At 38.3% G+C, this 22360-nt stretch overlaps 1 long non-coding RNA gene across 2 annotated transcripts in view; it reads left to right on the top strand.

Annotated features, from left to right (window-relative positions):
- The first annotated feature begins 15609 nt into the window (after positions 1–15609).
- The window catches only part of LOC104852035, a 22222-nt gene continuing 15471 nt past the window's right edge, over positions 15610–22360 (top strand). For both annotated transcript variants that reach the window (XR_002024882.2, XR_777388.2), the window contains exon 1: positions 15610–15702. This is a non-coding gene — a long non-coding RNA (uncharacterized LOC104852035). The remainder of the gene's footprint in view (positions 15703–22360) is intronic.

Here is a 22360-nt window from a genome sequence, read left to right as displayed (position 1 = left end):
TATTGTATATACCAAGCTTTATTCCTGCTTCCTGTACCTGTTGGAGAGACTTCTATATAGATTCTGGTCACTGCCATATCATATTCACAATGTGTGGTAATATCATTCCTATTCTTTATTCAGGGAATTCAGTTTACCAAGCTAAACATCTATCTACACTCTGTGAACACTCATTTTGGAAAAGTTCAAGTAAAACCCACAGATTCCTCACCTATCAACACTTACTTGTTTTGTGTACTTCTTAACCTGGGTTAGGATAACAGGAGTACATGATTTGTCCAGGTTGGTAGAGTGTGTACTTAAGACACACACATTTCTCCACAGAGTTTTTAAAATAGTAATTGACAAATTTGGAAGAGCTTCAGAAATCCCAGTAAGAATTTTTATCTTCATGTTAAAATAAAGCAAATATGAATCGATTTGTTCAGTCATTGTATTAGTCTGTTTTCCATTACTATAACAAATGCCTGAGATAATTTACTTACAGAAAGAGAGGGTTTATTTTGGCTCATGCTTTTAGGGGTCAGTCCTTGATAAGGTGGACCTATTGCTTTTTGGGTCTCCATTGGGGGTGTCATATGGCAATAGCAAGGAAAATAGGGTAGAGCAAAGCAAGTCATCTCATGTCACGGGGGTGGGGGGGAGAAAGGGAGAGAGGGAGAGGGAGGGAGGGAGAGAGAGAGAATGAATATGAATCAGGTTCTCAATTTCTTACAGGAAAAGCCTTTTGAGTCTGGCAAGATATCCAAGAAGGAAGAAATCTTCAGTAGTGAGTGGGTAGGAAATGAAATTGTAGAGACTCTTAATAAGTCCCAGACTGTGAGCACAACTCCCACAACATCAGCCCTTGTCCAAGCTCATTTTCTCTGCATTTGGCCTTCTGTGTTAAGAATGAATCTCAGTTCCTCACAGCTTTCTGTAGACTCTTGAAAGCTACAATTTATCATGTAAATTATTTTGTAGATCTGTACTATACCATAGTATGGGGTTCACAGTGGTAAAACAAGGAGCAAAAGCCATTGCAGGAGACAGTGGACAGGGTGAAAGGTAATTAATGGAGCTGTAGCCCAGAAAACAGATGACACTGTGTCTCCTAGATCAACAGACATAGCTCATGGTTATTGCTTTGATTTCCAAGGTATAATTGGGATAGAATAAATGACAGTTGGCATAGATACTATATTGGGTTTTATTTCCTTTGGTATAAGATTCATCTTAATGGGTGAGGCCAGATGGAAACTTCTGCAGCTGACTTCCTGGACCAGACAATGAAACAACACCATAATTAATGCTAATGGCAGAAGTCATAGCCACTGTTAATGTGCCGAGAGAATAAGGTGGGGTCTTCAATGCATTTGGATTTAATTTGCAAGTGTGACCTCTGAACATATGGGCTGAAGGAAGGAGCCTGCTGCACTGTGGTAAAGACAGATCCAGGTGTGGTGTCATCAGACTTGAGTTTGACCAAACCCGATAGTTATAACTTCAAGACATTTCATCAAAAATTCATCACCAGAGGCAAGTGATGCTCTCATGATTGATTATGAACAGACTTATGGGGCAAAATAGATACATGAGCAAATAGCCCAGAACCCTCTATCAACATGCTGAGGCTTTTATTGCCCTTAACAAGTTTTATACAGTTGTTTGCACAAAACAAAAACAAAAACAAAAACCCAAAGCAAACAAATCCAAGGTTGGTTAACAAATGGGTTTGCTGGATATACGGAAACAGGTTGAAACTGGTGGTTGCTGCAGGTCGTTCCCAGTGGAGAGTGACCTTGAAAGAGAGGCAAGGGGGGAATCTGACACAGAAAGCACCCAAGAGGCTCTGGTTACATTATTTCTCTGGAAAGAGAAGTGGCCTGCAGTTAAAGGTGTATTAACGCTAGGCAGTGCACATGAACGCGCTGGTCCGTTCCAGATTGGAGTTGATTGCAGCCCTAAATGGCATCACATGGAGCAGTCAACCCACTGAACTGTATGAAGGAATAACATGAGGGTTAACAGTTTTATTAGGCTTTGTACGGAAAAGAGGACACACAATGAGATGTATACACTTTAATCGCACAGTCTGATGCCTTTTTAATGAATGAATACACCATGTAATGACATTTCGATTACAATATATAGACAACTGTGTAATTACTACAATTCCTTTATACTCCTTTGGATCCGATTATTCAACAGTATCAGGTCCCAGGTAAATCTGACACCACGGCTATCTCTAGAGATCCATTTTGTTTATTTTAGAATTCCCTGGAAACAGATTCACACAGCGCATTTCCTTTGTTGTTTGATGTAGTTCTTTCCTCATAATACTTTTAAAAGTCACCCATGTTTCCCACGTACGAGTTCATTCCCTTTATTGCTGAGTACTCAGTTATTGGCGTCAATAAACTACGGAAAGCACAAAATAATTACTTCTGTGTGATGTCTTCACTGGTAAAAATCTATCAAATGTGTAATGAAAGAATCCTAAATCGTATACAATGTATTTCACAAAAGGGCAGAAAAAACAGACAGAACACTCTAACTTGTTATTTTTAAACTTATGCATGTTACTTTTAAAGTATTTTCTTATAGCAATATAAGCACAAATTATATTAGAATGTTATAGAAAATCGAACAATAGAATCCAACACTTCTTTTTTCCTGTGTATTCTCACTGCTGTACTGCTTCATGGAAGGAGCTGTTTTATAAATTTTTGTATTTTTTATAATTATCTCCCAAATATACCTCCAAAAGTATAGGAGTTTTAGAAATTTTTACTGATTTCTCTCCCTCTCTCTCTCTCTCTCTGTTTTTGGTACCAAGGATCGAACTTGGGTCCTTGTGCTTGTGAGGCAGGTGGCAGAACCACTGAACTAAATCCCCAGACCTGATTTTCTCTTTTAAAACATTTCATATCCAACACTCTATCTTCCCTATCTTTTTTATACCTACTAATCATTTTATTATTACAATCCTTTCATTATTGCTACTCTAAGTGTAAATAATTATAAAAACTCTATTTCCTGGTTCATAATACATGAGTCCATTATTAATTTACAAAGTAAGTATATTACTACCCTTTTTTCTGGGATTATTCCTTCCTGCTTTCCACATATTACATCAAATTTTATAATATTATGTTGTTAATATTTATATTCAGTTCTGTAATCAAATCCTATATATTGTACCTGTAGAGTCACTTTAAAGTTGGCAACCAATAAAATAGCAAAGCCTTTGTCTACTTGTTTTGGGGACAGAATTATTCTGATATCCTGATATGAATCATATTTTGAAAATGTTCATACTTCATATTCTGTACTTCATTTTGCTTAGTTAGTATGAGTATATCCCGATTTCCTGATATTTTTCTTGGTAGGGTCAAGTCTGCCTCTTTTCCATTTTTATCTTTTATTAGTACATGTTTGGAAAACGTAATGATGGCATTCCTTGATGGGAGCTGGTACACGCCTGTAACACATCTATTCTTTTTCATCCCGTGTCCACCCCCCGTCCGTCCCTGTCCCGCTATGTCTTGATCCCTTTCCCATATGAGACAGATCTATCTCCGTACTTCCTCTTACCGTTTATTTTGCCTTTACTTATATTTCGGGTTTCTCACATAAGAGATGCCCTGTAACATTGAAGCTTGTGGATCTGATTTATTTCACTTAACATAGTGATCGTAAGGTGCATCTATTTTCCTACAAATGACCCAAGTTTATTTTTCTTTATGGCAGAGCAGTGCTCCACTGTGTGTGAAAACCATATTTTCTTTAACTACCCATCTCTTGATGGACATCTAAGTCTCCTCCAGGATTTAGCTGTTATGAATTGCACTGCTATAAACATGGGTATGCAAGGTTCACTGTAATACGATGTCTTGAACACTTTGGGGAAGACACCTAGAAGAGGAGTGGATGGATCAAATAAAATTTCTAGTTTAAGTGTTTGAGGAATCTCCATAATGATTTCCGTAGTGGTTGTACTAGTTTACATTCCCAGGAACAACACAGAAGAGTTTCTTTTTCCCTGTAGCCTTGCCAGCATTTCTTATCATTGGATTTCCTAACGATTTCTTAACGGCATTCTTTTAGGAGTAAGGTGGAATCCTAGTGTTGTTTTAACTTGTATTTCTCTAAAGCCCAAAGATATTGAACATTTTTGTTTGTTTGTTTGGTACAAGGGAACAAACACATGACCTTGCACTTACACATTTTTTCATGTATTTAGTGACCATTTGTGCTTCTTTTGAGAACTGTCTATTCATTTTAATTGCCTATTTCATGACTGGTTCTTTTATTTTGGGAGGGTTATAGTTTTTTTTAGTTCTTTAGATATTCTAGATATTAGTCCTCTGAAAAGTAGCTGGCAAAGTTTTTCCCATTCTGTAGGTTGTCTCTTTACTCTTGATGGTTCCCTCTGCTGTGCAGAAAGTTTTTCATTGGATATGATTCCATTTGCTGATTCTTGGTACTATTTCTTGTGCCATTGGGGTTTTGTTCAGAAAGTCCCTGCCTATACGTGTTTTTAAGAGCTATACTTATTTTATCTTTCAGCAGATTAAATGATTTTTTAAAACTTTTGGACCTTTGATCCATTTTGATTTTAATTTAGTACATGGCGACTTTCTGCATGTGGATAGCCAATTTTCCCAGCACTATTTATTAAAGAGGGTGTCTTTCCTCCAGTGTATGTTTTTGGCCCCTCTGTCAAAGATCAAATAGTTAAAAGTGCCCTGGTTTGTGTCTGCATCCTCTCTTCTGCTCCATTGATCCGTAAGACTGTTTTTCTGCCAGTATCGTGCTGTTTTTGTCACTCTTGCCTTGTAATATAGCTTCTATGTACTGGGATTGTGATATCTTTTGCTTTACTCTTATTACACAGGATTGTCTTTCTATTCTGGGTCTCTTCTTTTCCCATATGAATTTTAGAATTGTTTTTTCTAGTTTTGTTTGGAATGTCATTGGTACTTTGGGATTGCATTAAATCTGTATAACAGTTTTGGGAGTATGGCCACTTTGACTAAATCAACACACAAAAATCTACTTTTAAAGATCACATCCATGGCCGGGGATTTAGCTCAGTGGTATGGCCTCCTCCTGCTTTGCAAGTGCAAGGTCCAGAGTTTGATTCCCAGTACCTATAAAATAAAATAAAATAAAAATCACATCAAATATACGTTTTATTTCACGTACTATATTTTTCATCTCTGGATGTTTTCTTTTCTTTTTCTTTTTTCTTTTTTTTTTTTTTTTTGGTATCGGGGATTGAACTCAGGTCTTACGCGCTTGCAAGGCAGGCCACAGAATCACTGAGCTAAATCCCCGGCCCCTTGTGGTTCTATTTTTTTTGAGACAGGGTCTCACTGTGTAGTTGAGACTGACCTGGAACTCACTATGTAGCCCAGGGTAGTTTCGAACTCACAGCAATCCTCTTGCCTCAGCCTCCTGAGTGCTGGGATTATAGGCCTGAACCACCATGCCCGGCTCTAGATGTTTTCTTTATTTTTTAAATATGTCCTCCATTTCTTACCCCATCACTTTGATATTTTCATCTATATTCATGATACTATAAAGTGTATTGATAGTGGATTTCAGATTCTCCTGTCTGCCAATCCTATCATTTCGGAATCTTTCAGTAAATATTAATTTTACTCCTATTTATGTCATGTTTTCCTGTTGATTTAGTTTTTATTATTTTTTTATTTAAGGACATTGTCATTTTGATATTGATAATAATTTTAGATTTTAAGAAAACTTACAAAAATATCCCTGAGCATTCCTATATAATTTTCACCCAATTGCCTCTAATGAAAAGCTCTTATATAATGATACATTTGAAAAAACTCAGAAATTAGCACTGGTACGTTCCTCTCAGTTAAACTACGGAGTTGATTTTAGTTTTGACAGTTTTGCCATTATGCTTTTTTTCTGGGCCAAGAGCTAATCTAGGTACCATGTTGGGTCCATTTGCCACATTTTTTAGACACCTCTGATCTATGCTAATAGTTCAGTCTTTCCTTCTTTCAGGGGATTTTTTAATTTTGAAGAGTACTGCTTATATATATTGCAGAGTGTATTGTGACTTGGGTTTTGCCGACTGTTATCTCGGGAACAGACTGGGTCAAGGATTTTTGTGATGAATACGGCAGGGGTGAGGTGTCCTTTCTCACACCTCATCGCCGTGACATCACTGGGGGTGACTGGGGATATTAACAGGGACGAAACTGCGTCTGTCAGGTTTCTTTACTGTCCAATCACTTTTCCCCTTTTCCTTCTTCATCCTTTGGAAGCGAATCACTAACTCACTCCACATCCAAAGGGAGGGTAATTAAGCTTCATCCAATGGATGAATGAATATCTATATATCATTCGGAATTCATTTACAGGAAGACATTTCCTTTAAATATGTATGAAAATAAATTATTCATCTATATTGATATGAACCAACAGATATTTATTATATCCCCTGAGATATAACTCAGTACTCCTAGCATTTATGTTGTTGCTTAAATCGTCACAGCGCTGCTCATTGGGAGGAATTCAGCTGGGCTTCCGTGCCCATTGTTTGTGGGGCTAGCTTTCGGAAAGTGGAGAGCGATGTTTAGAAACCGATATCTGAGTCCTCGATACACTCATGGCTAATTAAGTGTCATTTCACTCGGGCTCTCTGGGCAGATATAACTAGGAACTGTGTGTTATCTGTGGATACAAAAATATTTCTTAGCATTTTTGTGTCTGTGCTTGTGTGTGCATAAACACGAATCTGTACTTAGATCTTTGGGTCTAATCTGGAACAATGAAATCATTCTAGTTTTCTCCCTGTTTGTCCCCTGGCTTTAAAAAACTTGACTCCCAATTTATATCATTTATGTACTTATTTCTTCAGAACCACCATACATAAAAAAGTTTCAGAATTGATGACCCATATTTTGGAGAGAACTAATTATTAGTCACATTTCTAAATATAAACCTTGAACTGCTGACAATGGATTGAGAGTAAAACATTTATCTAAATTTTTATACCAAATTATTATACACTAAGGATAGCATTACATGATTTTCTCTTTTTTTATGCTACTAGGGATTGTACTCAGGAACTTTTCACTGAGCTTCATCCCTGGCCCTTTTTTGTTTTTTTTTATTGACACAAGTTCTCTCTAAATTGGTGATTTACCCAGGCTGGCCTCGAACTTGTTACTCCCCTGCCTCAGCCTCCTGGAGTGGTGAGATTACAGGCGTGCTCCACCATGCCTTGCTAAGATTTGCTCCTAAGCTGCATTGTTCATGTAAAGGGATGAATTGAAACAGAATAGCTAAGAGATAAAATCACCACATCCATCCATCCGTCTATCATCTAAATTCATACCTACATCACCGGCTAATCCAGGACTTATCCTAGCCTTCCTCCTCGGTGGTTTATAACGTCATTCCGCGACAGTCAGGTATCTGCCTCCCATTACCTACACTTTAAAAACTTACTTCTTGACCAGTGTATTCATTTTCTACTGCTGCTGGGATAAAATTATTAAGAATGTGGTGGATCTGCAGTATGTTTCACAGGATTCATTTTCTGAGTCATATTTTTCCTGTGTGCTCTGTTCTCTTTCCCCAGCTTCTGCAGGTGCAACCAAGAGGATCCAAGAGTGACACGCTCAGTCTCCCGAAAGAACCCTCTGTGGGACAAAACATCCTCAACATCTCTCCCACTGAGGCACAAGTACAGGTGCTTCTGCCGCACTCTGGGCTTTCTCTGCAAGCACATTTTCCTGACACTGAACATCCCAATGTTAGCATCTTTTGCAAGCCGGAGATGCTGAGAATTTCCTAAATAATTACAACCCATTTTCTTTATTCTTAACATTTCTTCCTTGGATCTGTCTTTTACACTTGCATTTACTGTAACTGACAAAAGAAAATAGGCTGTATCTTCAACACATGCTTAGATAAATACCTAAGTCGTTCTTTTACAATTTGTACAGGGAACAATTTCACTAAGCTTTCTGCCTTTAAATAACAAAGATCCCTTTCTTGCAGTTTTTAATAACATGCTTCTCATTTCCTTCTGAGTCCTCACTGGCAATATCTTCAATATTCATGTTTACTGAACAGTCTTTACGATACTTTAGGCATCTTCTAAAATCATTTGTTTTCTCCACCATTCTCTTTACTTCCTTCTTAGTTCTCAAAGCACAGTGAAAAGCACTCACATTTCTAATCAACACTTTCTTGCAATTAACTTTTTCTTCAGTGCTCCTTAATATTTTTTAACCTTGTGATCATAGCTCAGTTCTAAAGTTTCTTCAATATTTTTAGGAGGTTTACAGAAGTAGCCTTCACTTCCTATTACCAAAAATTATCTACATTGATTTTCCATTTCTGCTGTAATAATTATTACAAGATAACTTAAAGCAACACAGGTATATTATCTTATACTTGTAGACCCCAGAATTGAACTTGTTGTACCAAAAGCCAGTTGCAAGCAGGAATGTGTTTCTTCAAGGAAACTAAGAACAATACACAACTTGGCCGTTTCTAGACACTGATGACATACTTTGTATCATGATCTTGACCCCTGTTTTCAGAGCCAATAATCAAATCACTCCTGACCTCTGGGGCAATGCTTCAGTTAGGACAGCCCCTACCCCAGTCTTCAGCCTTGCTCTCTCACTTTTATGACAGCTGTGCTTACCTTGAATTCATCCAGATGATCAGAGAGAAACTCCTCATTTTAACACCCTATAGTGAATCATATCTGCAAAGATCTTTTGGTGTGTAGGTTAATTCATTCACAGGCTCCTTCCAGGTACTACATGTAGACATCTGTGGGCGTTATTATTCTGCTTATAACTAGTGAAATGCAAAGCAGTTTAGAATTGCTAACCTTTACCCCTATAAGAAACAGATCTGCCAACTCCAATTTTGCAGAATTCTTTTTGTCTTTAGATTTATGGTGTGTCTAGTCTAAACAGTGGCTTCCAGAGTTATTTAGTTTAGCTCTGTTTTTCTTCAGTTCCTTCACTGAGATTACATCATGCACTTGTTGAGCAGTTAGTCTCTTGTCACAGATTACGCTGCATTCTGTCTTGTCATCCTCAGACGTCTGTCTGTCTGCTTTCCTGCCTGTCTTTCTCTATGGCAAACAGGGAAATTTATGTCTGAGTGCTGAATGTGCATCTTATTTTTTTTAATTGAGTTTATTGGTACATTTTAGGCATACAGTACAGTTACATTCATTATTGGGATCTTGTACCTTTACATGACAGGTCTTGGTTCTCATTTTTTCCCCTTGTCCCTGCCCTCCCTTCACCCCCCCTCACCTCCCCATTCACACTTTATTTTCATTTTTTCCTATTTTTTTCTTTTCCTTTATTACCTCTCCCCTACCCTTCCCACTTTCCCTACACCTTTAGCCCCTTTCTTCCTATTTCACATTGTTGATTATCTCATTAGGATCTTATGTACCATTATAGTTTTTCACACCAGAGAAACTATTTGGTATTTACACATGTGTATTTATTTCACTTAGGAGTATATCCTCAATATGTGTCCATTTTCCTATGAATGAATCTAATTTCTCATTCTTTATGGCTGAGTTCAGCCATAAAGTATTCCATTTTATAGAAAAACCACATCTTCCTTACCCAGTTCCCAACTGATGGGCAAATGGGCTGTTTCCAAGTTTTAGCTATTACAAACTGTGCCACTATAAACATTGGTGTGCATATATCACTGTGGTATGATTTTTTAAATTCTTTTGGAAAGACACCCAACAGAGGGATGGCTGGGCCAAATGGAAACTCTAGTCCCAGCTCTTTGAGGTATCTCCATATTGATTTCCATAGTGGTTGTACCAGTCTGCACTCCCACCAATGGAGAAGGGTTCCTTTCTCCCCACAACCCTGCCAACATTTGTTATTGTGTGTTTCTTGATAGCAGCCATTCTTTGTGGGGTGAGGTGGAATCTCAGTGTTGTTTTCATCTGCATCTCTCGAATGATCATTTTTTCATATATTTACTTGCTACTTTTACTTCGTTGTCTGAGAAATGTCTTCATTTCAGATGCCCATTTTTGAATCAGGTTTTTATATTTGGGGGGTTGATTGTTTTGAGTTCTTTCTAGATAATAATCCTTTGTCTGAGGAGCAGCTGGTAAAATTTTTTTCCCACATTGTAGGTTGCCTCTTAGTTCTGTTGATGGTTTCTTTTGCAGAAGCTTTTTAATAAGATGAGATCCCAGTTGTTGATTCTTTCTGCTAGTTCCCATGCTACTGAGGATTTGTTCATAAAATCTTTTCCTATGCCAATGTCTTCCAGAGTTCTGCCTAACTTATCTTCCAGCAAGTTTAGTGTTTCTGTTTTAATACTTAGATCTTTAATCCACTCTGATTTTAATTTAGTGCATGGTGAAAGATAAGGAGCTATTTTTAATCTTTGCAGTTTGAGATTCAGTTTTTCCAACACCATTTATTAAAGAGGCTATCTTTCCTCCAGTGGGGATGGTCAGCTCCTTTGTCAAAGATGAGGTAGCTGAGTACATCTGGAGTTGTTTTTGTGTCTTCTAGTCTGTTCCACTGATCCTCAGGTCTGTTTCTTTGCCAGTACCATGCTGTTTTTATCGCAGTGGCTTTGTAGTATAGTTTCAAATTGGGAATTGTTATGCCTGCTGCCATGTGTCTGTTGCCTATGGTTTTGACAAAGGCACAGTCGTGTCTATGACCTCTACACCATACAGAGCAGTTCCATCACCATAACAACCCCAAGCAGCCCTCTTCTTCTCATTCCCATCAATTCCCACAAACTTGAGCAATGGCTGTTTTATCCGTAGAGGAAAAAGTCAGTTTTTTTCCTCTCATAATGCCACATGAACATGGTCGTATATGTAACATTAAATATTTGCCTTTTTTACCTTTGGAAAATGCTTTCGATATTCTAATATGCTGTTATATGAATTAATGTCTAGTCATTTATTTTTATTCCAAGATAATTGTAGACTCACAGACTTTTTTTTTTTTTTTGGTATTGGAGATTTGACTCAGGACCTTGTGCTTTCAAGACAGGGATGGTGCCACTGAGTTAAATTCCCAGCCCCGTTTATTTTTATTACTGTACTTTTGCAGTACATAAATGACTCCATTTATAATGGGGAGTTGGTACATGTACATAACACCTCTTAATCCTGTTTTCGTCCCCTTCCCTCCTATTCTGCCTTGTTCTTTCTATTGCTTGGCCTGTTTCCCATTTGCAGGAGGCCTATTTACATTTTTTCTTTCAATTATTTTTTTCATCTCCTTTCTCTCCCTTCCCTCTCTCTCCACCTCTTGTTCCCTTTCCCATTTGAAAATGATCTCCCTACTTCCTATTATCTATCTTTTCTTTTGCTCTTTACTTATATTTTGATTTCTCATAGAAAAAAACATGAGATAGTTAAGGTTGTGTATTTGATTTATTTCATATAGTATTATGGTTTCAAGTCACATCTATGTACCTATGAATGATTCAAATGCATCATGCTTTATGGCAAATTAAAAATCCATTGTGTATAAATACCACACTTTATCCATTTGTTGATGGACATTTAGGCCATTTCCAAGATTTACCTATTACAAACTGTTCTGCTATAAACATGGGTGTGCATATATTACCAAAATACGATGTCTTTTACTCTTCTGGCATGATACCTAGAAGGGGAGTATCTGGGTCAAATAAAGTTTCTAGTTTTAGTTTTTTGACAAATTTCTATGCAGATTTTCTCAGTGGTTGTACTAGTTTACATTGCCCCCAACAGTGTAGAAGGGTTCCTTTCCCCTGCAGCTTTGCCAACATTTGTTATTACCCGATTTCTTGATGATAGTCATTCTTTCTGGAGTAAGGTGGATAGATTCACAGACCTTTATAAGAAATAATGCAGAGAAATCTGTGTGTCTATTAGCACACAGTTTTCCAAATGGTAACATCTTAACACCCTACAGGATATTTGCAGTGACACAATTACATTGATTAAAACATTAAAAATGTAAAATTCCACTGAAAAACCCAATTAGCATATAATATAATTCCATCTCCATAGGATCTCTAATGCTTTTTCTTACTACACCCACTTCCTACCCTTTACCCTTTTCTTATGGCAGGAAACAAGTAAGAAGTTCCCCATCAATCTATTTTCTTCATTTGATGTATATAACATTACCTAGTGATGGCAACTGAAGGTTCAGTGTGTGGGGGTCTGTGGATCCAGTCGGTGGCAAGGCACCTGCTGTGACACACATGGGAAGCAAGGGGAAATGTGTTTCAGAGATGAATGTCTCTGAAATCAGTGATAGTGATATGTATGTCTCCCAGGGAACGTATACAGTTAATCAGAAATGGGGAGGGTGCTCAGAGAGACTCAATGATAAATAAGTGACTTCCTTTTTTTTCAATCATAGAACAGTTACATAGTAGAACTGAATAGAAATAAAAGGCTATGAGGCAATAAGAAGTAATACTACCAGTGATTATTTTTTTAAATATCAAGAGTAGGACTAATGATTTTTTTCTTTTTTCTATATCATTAATGAAACACATACTGATTTTACAACAGGGAGAGGAAAATTAATATTTTTAAAATGCTAAAAGTTTTTGAGACACTTTGCAAAACATCCCTTGTAGACATTCTACAATGATGTCATCCAGCATCCCAATATTTTGTTCTTATGAAGACAGTTTATGTAACTTTTGACTTCTGTAGTATGTGTGATTTCAGGAGGTATTTTCTGAGAAATCTGATGATGACCTTCTACTTAATATATAAAGGACTCTTAATTTTGTCTTTGTTTTCAATGTACATGATTATTAAGAATTGAAGTACCATTTCCTTAGACTTGAAATTTCCTCAAAGTTTCTGAAATAATATTATGTGATGAAAATTTGTGAACAGTTTCAGTAGATGGAATTCCCATCTTCATATTTCCCACCTTGTAGGGGTGCACTGCTTTGTCTGTTGTTACAGGCATTTGAAATGGACCAACAGCCACTTTAGTATTTAGTTATGCACCATTCAGGGCAACTACCATGACCTTTTTTTCAGAAGCTTTTGCATCTTTAAATAACAAAAACTTGTACTATCCAGGTCGAAGCCAAAGGATATCCGCCTGCACCATAGATGCTATTTTCTCCACAGATGGTCTCTTTCCAGAATCCTCCTTTGGTCCTAAAGTTGAAGGTGAACTCCAAAGTGTGTGTGTGTGTGTGTGTGTGTGTGTGTGTGTGTGTGTGTGTGTGTGTTATGTTAGACCCATAATGTTCTCCCAAAGTCCCATTTCTTCAGAGGTAAGACTTTCAGGTCATTGGGTCATGAAGCTTTCACTGCATCAATATTTCAATCCACTGATGAGATCATACTTTAATGGCATGATCGGGAGAGTGCAACATGATCCTGTTGAGTGCAACAGGAGTGGGCCACTGGGACCAGTAGTGGGAAGGAAAAGGAGCGATAGGTTTTCAAGGAAGTTTCTGGATTTCAGAAACCATCTCTCATCAAAAGCACATTGGAGAGACTTGTTTATTTTAGGAGAAGTTGTGAGAAGGAAAGAGTTCTTGGGTTTACCTTAGTGATGTTGATTCTAAAACCTTGCCTGGTGTTAGTCTGACTTTCTGGTTCCAATGTATCTATCAGCAGGTATAGCTGGGAGGAGGAGCAAATGGCTCTTTGAGTTAAGATTTACTTGTCCTAAAATCTCTGTCAAGGTTAAAGCTGCAGCTCAGTGGTAGAGTGCTTGCCTAGCATGCATGAGGTTCTGAGTGTGACCCTCAACAACAACAACAACAACACACACAGACCTATAAAACAAATGCTGAAATAGCTCTTCTTTCTCTCCATTTCTACCTTCACAGTGGGACCTCATCCTTGACAGAGCCTTGCCAGGACTCACTGGTGTCTGACATGCAGTAAGAAATCTGCTCGAGAATTTTACAGTTGCAAGAATGGCAAGCTGTTTATAGAGGCAGGAAAAGAAGAAAGGCCAGCGGAATGAGGTTTCCATGCAGGGTGCTGGATTACACAGAGCATAAACTGAGGCATGATCATTTTCCAGCCTTGCTTCCCCACTCAGCTGTAGACAGGAATGGAGCTAGGTTTGGGAATCATCTCTAGTGCTCCCTTATGGCTATGAACCTGAGAGGGATGGGGTGGACCAGCTTTCATGATCTTGTGAACCATAGACAAGTCTATACCCCATATTAAAAAAGCCACCCCTCTTTTAGTCTGAGCCAAGGTATGCCATAGCTTCTGTGGAACAACTGGCTTCATGGAGCATAGTCATCTGCATGTCCTTTCCTGCACTAGGGCATGTTCACTATAATGATACACTTTGATCACTGGCTGTACTGGTCGCTTGCAATCACTCTGTCATTTGCATGCACTGTTCATCCTTCAGGCAAATCAACTAGGCAAAAGTGATCTGAGCATTCTGCGCACTCGTTGGTTGGGATCCTTCTTCTCTGCACGCTCACACAAGCATGGTTAACTATGCCCATTCACAAATAGTATATGGGTTCCCCTTTGTCCTCCTCCCCCAGATCACAAATGAAATCCTCACCCTCAGTGTGCCTCAGAATGTGGCCGTGCCTGGAGATTGACTCCTTAAGAGGTAATGAAGGCAAAATGAAGACTTCATCACGGGCACTACTCCAATGTGACTGCGGTCTTTATAAGAAGAAGAGATTAGAACACAGTCCACATGTCCATGGGAAAACACAGGAAGAAGAAAGCCACCAGAAAGCCAAGCGGGGAGCCCCTCAGTAGAAACGAGCCCTGCGGACAACTTGACTTCCGGCCTCCAGAACTTTGAGAAAGTAAATTTCTGGTTATTCAGGCTACCTCATCGGTGGCACTTTGTTATGCCAGCCTTAAAACAACTAACAGACTCTTTTACTTTCTTTCTAAAATATCATTTGCATCCTAATCTATTTGCATTAGATTTGGGAGGGGGATTACGCTTAATACCAAAGGCACAGGATGAGCTTCACTTGATCACCCAGCTTCTACTCCACCCGCTATTTCTCTTCTCTGCCTCATCCCAACCACCTTTCATTTCCATCCTTTATCTCCCCGTTGCTCTTTTAATGCTCAATATTGATATGCTTTAGATTATTCAACCAGTCTCTCATTTTTGGTGCACTGAAGCAACAGCCTTCTGTTGCTTACTTTTGAAAAATAATAGAGAAATCCTCTATCATCGGAGGGAGATATTTTCCAAGACCCTCAATGAACGCCTAAAACCACGGATAGTATCCAATCTTATTCATAGCATGTTTTTCTTAGACATATATACATATACTTATGATAAAGTTTAATTTATAAATTAAGCACAGTAAGAGTTTAAGAGAACTAATAATGAAGTAGAACAAGTACATTACAATGTTGAACAATTGTGTCCAGTATATCCTAATATATAATCCAATCTATTATAATATTTTATAATTATATTGTTATATAATAACATGCTATAATAAAGCTTTGGTGTGAGGGGCCATTATTAAGTAGAATAAAGGTTACTGGAACACAAGCACTGTGATGCCATCGCTCTGATACCTGAGCTGGCTGCTAAGTGACTAATGGGGAGGTAATGTAGAAGGAGTAGCTATGCCGGGCAAAAGAAGCTATGTGTCTTGGGACAGGAGTGGTACAGCAAGAGATGTGATCATACTCCTCAAACTGCATGCAATGTAAGACTTATGAATTCTCCATTGCTAGACATTTTCATCTAATAATTTCTCATGATTGCTGTGAGCAGGTCCATGAAAGTGGGGAAAGTGCAGCTGCAGGGAAGCAAGCACTACTGTACTATAGTAGGTAGGCTTGGGAGTGCATCATTTTTGATATTTAAAAATATGTCTCTAGAAATTATTTCAGCAAGTAGCATCAGGTTAAGGATGATTTGCATTTCTTTTCCTTGACTTGTCTGTATTTTGGGCTCTTTTCTTCCCCCATAGGGTCGATAGACTTTTCCTCTATTTTTAGAAAGTCTACTTTAAACATATTAACTCTTTGGGGTATGATGGCAAATACTTTGCTCACTTTTGACATAAATATTTACTTTTCTTGAGCTAAAACAGTGTTTAACAGTGTATTTGTATTCGGTAGCTTTCTGACACCGTGACAAAATTTCTGAGGTAAACTACTTAAGGGGAGGAAAGATTCATTTTGGCTCATGGACTCAGAGGGGTCAGCCCATGGTTGATTGGCCCTGTTGCTTTGGTGAGGCTGAACCTCATTAGATTTTAATACCTGGTCTGTGTAGAAAGCTAGAAGAACAGTATATTTATTCTTATCCTTGACAAGGCCATTCACCAAGGAAATTTTGGTAAAGGAGCATCTAAAACCAGCTGTCTTGATAAAGATCAGATGACTCTGAGGCCAAAGGTCTACACTTCTACCCTCTACCCTCTACCCTAAACTTAAAGATTGCTATCGAGAGTGCTTTGGCTGGAGAACAATCTCTGGCTTGGTTTCCTTCCTCATCCTGCTTCTTCATTTCTCTTCTTACCTGGAGCATTGTCCTTTGTACATAATGAGAACTCAAAGTTTCACTTCAGAGGCTTAAGCTGAAGAATTTCAGATATGCTACATTAATTGTCTTTTGAGATTCTTTATGATTTACTGTATATGTTTTAGAACTTTTTATTTGAATGTTTTTTAAAAACTTGTATGCACATTTTATTGCTCAACAACTTTGAAAACAAATTTCAAACAGCACTATATTTTACTTTTGAATCGGTGTCTCTCCTAAGAATGAAAATTTTTTTTTACAGAGCAAAGAAACTTTTCATTGATTCAATAAGTTTGCTTAATGTATTATTGATTTTCAATTTCTTTGGCCCTAGTAATGGCTTTGTGACTAGATTGTTTTTATTTTACCTATCTACTCCAGGATCCAATAAGAATATACATTGCTTTTATTTAGTTAGTATGTCCTTTAGACTTGTTTTAACAAGAAAGTTTTTTAAATTTTTAAAAATCTATGTATGACCTTTACCTTTTCAAAAAGTTCTGTTTGGTTACTTTGCACAATATTCCTTGAGTTTCAATTGGTGTGATATTTCCCATGATTGAGTTCAGATAATGTATTTTTGCCAAGAAAATGAATAAATTAAAATTATATCTGTCTATTGGTCTACTCTTGAAACATTTATGCCTAAGTGTTTTATGTTTATTTATTTAATGATCGCAAACAGAATCGTCCTTCACTGTATACCATATTGTGTTATATCTGTATGTACCCAGTATATTGCATTTTATAAATTAATTCTGCAAATTTCTGTTTTACTAAACAGTATAGTTGCTTGTGGTGATTTTTCAATTAGTCTCTTGGGTTTTCCACATTTATATTCATACTGTCTGTTTGAGTTCAGCCTGTAGGTCCAGCTTTCCTACCATAACCCTTTCAAGGCTGACATTCTGGGCTGAATGGCTGTGGGTAACTTGTGGCTCGGGTGCTCTCGGGATGTAGCTCTTGTTTTATGCAATCTCCATGAAGCTTGCATCCTAACCTAGTCCAGGAAGGGACATAGAAGTTCAATAACAGTATCGCTGCTGGTGCTATAGACCCAGACTCCCACCAGTACCACACAGACATTCCTGACACATAAGACCCCATTTCCTGAGCCTATAGGCGTCAGTTCCAGACCTGGGTTCTACACTTCAGGCCCTTCAATCTCCATTTCTGCATACCACATCTAAAGAACACAACAGCCGATTCCAGAGAAACCTTATTTCTAATCCACAGTCCTCTGTCACTCAGCCTTGCTTTGCTGACCCACTGATTCTCACCACGAAACCCACATACTTACCACTGACTAACCATGGGATTCGTGATACTCTACACAATGATTAATTATATTCCCCCAATTAATCAAAAGTCATTGTAATTTATGCCATAAATCCCCATTTTCCTCTCCAAACTTTCCCAGTCCCTGGCCACACATACCTCCCAAAGTCTGACAGTGAGACACGTTATCATTCTTTGCACAGGGAGCCTGAATACATAAGGCTCCAGGATGCTACCACACTTTTACATTAGCAGTCTCTTGTACTTGCCACAGTCAGATCACCAACCCAGCACTGACCCAGAATGTTCATTATTAATTCTGTGGAGCTTCTGCTACTGAGAACAGGAACAATAAGAACAATCTAACAAATGTGTCTGTGGCATTTCCCCAGGAAACCATTAAACACAAAACAAAATGCAGAAATTAACAACTAAATAAATATAATTGAGGTAAGTGTTTCTCTGAGTTTTCTAGAAGGCATGAGGAAAATGACAAGAGTCTTTACTTTTTGCCACTTCTATTGAACAACTTCTATTGAATAACTTCTAGCTAGTGCCATCAGGTAAACAACAAAAGCACCCCATTTGGAAAGGAAGAATTTAAGGTGTCTACCCACAGATGACACAGTCATGTACATAGAAAATCTTAAAACATTTGAAAAGAAAAACAAACAAAACAACAACAACATCAAAAACCCACTAAAACTAAAAAGCAAATTCATCAATGTTATAGCATATGGGAGTAGCGTACAAAAAAAAATCAATTGCATTTCTATAAAATAGCAAGAAATAACCTGAAAATGGAATCTGGAAATACTAATAAAATAAAACATTGCTTAGGAATATATTTAAAAAAGGAAGTAAAAGACTAAAACAGCAAAAACTATAAAACATAGCAAGAAAAATTAAATAATATCTAATTAAATGGAGAGACATTTTATGTCCCTGGACTAGAAGATTAAATCTTGTCAAATAATAAAAACCACATGGAAGAAATTTAAGTACACATTACCAAGTGAAAGGAGCCAATCCAAAAAATCTGCAAACTGCATGATTTAAATTATATGACGTTGGAAAAAGGCAAATTTAAAGAAAGAGTAAAAGGGTCAGTAGTTGACAGAGACCATTAGGGAATGGGAAATAAATAGGTGAAATCTAGAGGATTTTTCTAGAACAGCAATAGTACTGTGCATGATAGTAACATTGTAGACAAATATCCTTTCACATTTATCAGAACCCATAGAATATGAAACACTGAGTGTAATGAAATGCACTTTGAGTGGAGATTTGCAAATATAAGCTCATCCACTATTTAAAAAATGCAGAATGATAGTGGGTTTTGCTGACAGTGATGGGGATGCCATTTACACGTGGGAGCAGAGGTACCTGAAAAAATCTGTATATGGCACTCGATTTTACAGTAAACTTAAAATTTCTCTTTTAAAAAATGTGAACAATACCTACCACCTTACAACTCAAGAATAAGGAGAAAAAGAAAAAAAAAAGAGCCCATGGAAAATAGGTACAATCTGACTGCATTTTACTAAAAATGTGTGCATATGAGTAGTGCAAGGCTGTTCAACATCATCCAAGTTAGGAAAATTCATAACGAGAAACCGCTTCATATCCACTGAAGAGACAATAGGTCAAGCACCTCTAGCCAACATTCCAGTACAAACGATCAACAAGGCTCTCATTAAAAAGCTTCTGCACAAAAGAAACAACTAATAGTGCGAAGAGACAACCCACAATGTGGAAAAAACTTTTCACCAGCTCTTCCTCAGACAAAGGTCGACTATCTAGAATATATAAAGAACTTAAAAAAAAATCAGATCTCCCAAATTTAAAGGCCCAATCCAAAAATGGGCATTTGAAATGAACAGACATGTCTCAGACAAAGAAGTAGAAATAGCAAATAAATACGTGAGACAATGTTCGGCATCACCGAATCATCATTCCAGAGATGCAGATGAAAACAACACTGAGATTCCACCTCACCCCACAAAAAATGGCTGCTATCAAGAAATCAACCAATAACAAATGCTGGCGGGGCTGTGGGGAAAGAGGAGCCCTGCTTCCTTCATTGTTGGTGAGAGCACACGCTGTTGCAACCACTGTGGAAATCAGTATGGACGTACCTCAATGGAACTAGGATTAGAGGTCCCTTTTGAAATTTGAAACTTTTTAAATGACATGACATGAATGTGTTTGGGCTTTGGAGAATTTCAGATTTCAGATTTTCAGATTAGGTATGCTGAACTTGGCAAATATTCCAAAATCCCAAATACATTTTGGAATTTGAAAGATTGTTGGTCTCAGCCATTTTGGATAGGGTCTATTCAATCTGTACAACCAAACCGAAAGGAAATACCACATGTTGATGATGACGTGGCGAAACAGGAACCTGCATAAGAGTGTTTTGCTGGTGAGAAAGGAAGCAGTACAACCATTTTGGAAAACAGATAAGCAGTTTCTAAAAATTTAAACACAAAGCTCCTACAGGACCCAGCAATGCCATGCCTATGTGTAGCATAGAAACAGAGATGTGCTCTGTTTATGAGAGAAACAGAAACATATTGCCACAGAAAGACTTGTATATGAATGCTCATAACAGCAAAATAGCCCAAATTTAGAAACTTTGTAAATGTACATCACCTGACAAATTCTCTTAGCTTCCTGAGGTTGCTGTAACAAATGGCCGTGACCTTTGTGGCTTTACACAAACCTCTTATGCTCCTGGAGGCTGAGACCTGTACATCTGAGACCAACATGTCAGCAGCGCTCTGTAGGAGAAGCTGGACTTTATCCCTTCCGCCTGCTGTCAGCACCAACTTTCTGACACTTCCTGATTCATAGCCACACCACTGTACTCTCTACTGTCACCTTCACATCGCCTTCTCCTCTGTGTTTTTGGCTTTCCCCATTTCGTATTGTCCCGAAGATTCCTAGGTACTGTGCAGAGTCCAATCTCCCCCTCCTCTTCTTCCATAAAGACACCTCTGGTGGCATCTAAGACCCACCCAGATGACTTAATCTAATGTTCTCACTCCAATTGCTCCTAATTAATCTTATCTGCAAAGTCTCATCACTCAAATAAAATAATAGTAAAATACCTTTGGGTGGCCACTAGTACATGAATGGATATACTATAAAATGGAATTTTCTTTTGCAGCTAATAGCAACACATACAGGCTCCAACATGATTGCAAAAGAAGCCAGACTCAAAAGACGCATGGCTTTGTTTACGTGGAACTTCTGCAACACTTAATTACATAGAGGGTAATTTTTCCTGGGGCTATGAGGGTGAAAATACTCTAAACCTGGATAGGGCGATGCCCACATACTGTTCATTATGAAATCATTCGATTTCAAATCAAACCATTGAATTTTATTTTATGCAAATTGTATCTGTTGTATCAGCATCTGTTTGGAAGACAAGGTGGGCTTTTCCATGCCAGAAACAGGGCTCAGTCACCCTTGACAGTTAGTTTCTAGTTCTTTGCTTCCTCCCTGTGACTGTGTGGTGGAGACAGACATCCATCCTATCCACAAGCCTTCCGGGGACCACCTCCCATGGGATGGCTGGAGACAGCCTACCCTAAAGGTCCTGCTGAGCCTCACTCCTTGCATGAACTGGGCAGATATGCTATGGTGAACACCTCCCATTTACTGCAGATTCGGGATCTACTTGCTTTAAATCTGCGCATTAAAATTCTCCTGCAGGAAATCTGCAGGCTCCATTGTTCATTTCCTGTACAGTGTGAACAACGACACCATGTGTTCATAGTTTTCAATAGTAAAAGAACCAACCCAAGAAACAGCATAGTTAGCCAAGCTGCATACGGTTGCCTCAGTACGGATGCCCAGTCAACAAATAACTCCATCTTCCTTTCCATGTTTATGATAAACCCTTAGGACAGCCCCTAAGAATTGGCCCCTTCAAGGTTCAGAAACTCTGGGGTGCTCCTGGCTCACACACTCGTGAGAGTGAAAATCGAAATCACGCATCTCCACACAGGCTGCAGTCTGCACAAGCCCACAGTGCATGGCCTCACTAGGACCCTTGTTTCCTTCATCTTTCATGAGACTCAATTCTATGCTTCATGCGCGATTCCACACCTCTTCTCTTCCTTATAGTGTTCCTGCTAAAAAGCAAAGCCACCAGCAATTTTCCAGGATCCAAGGCTACTGCTATCCTCCTCATCCTTCTGGATTAATCTAATCTGGTCAACAAAAACTAGAAGGTGTAACTTGCAGAGTGGTGATGGGCAAGTACGCCTGACATCACAGGTCTCCAGATTGCAGGTATGTTTCCCTGTGGAGGAAATGAAGCCAGTTAGCACCATGGCTTTCCAAAGACGAAGAGGAGGGGTACAGAATCCCTTCTAAGTCACTTGCTGCCACTTAAATAAGATTCAAATGGCTGGGTACAGAGAGGCATGCCTGTAATCCCAGTTATTCAGCAGGCTGAGGCAGGAGGATCTCAAGTTCAAGGCCAGCCTGGGTAATTTAGGAAAACTTGTCTCAAAATTGAAGAAAAAAAAAAAAAAAAAAAA

This window comes from Fukomys damarensis, unplaced genomic scaffold, assembly GCF_012274545.1.
Source record: "Fukomys damarensis isolate Sample0158 unplaced genomic scaffold, DMR_v1.0_HiC HiC_scaffold_32, whole genome shotgun sequence".
NCBI classification, from domain to species: domain Eukaryota; kingdom Metazoa; phylum Chordata; class Mammalia; order Rodentia; family Bathyergidae; genus Fukomys; species Fukomys damarensis.
Note: the sequence above shows the minus strand (reverse complement) of the source record. Positions and strands in the feature narration are given on the sequence as shown.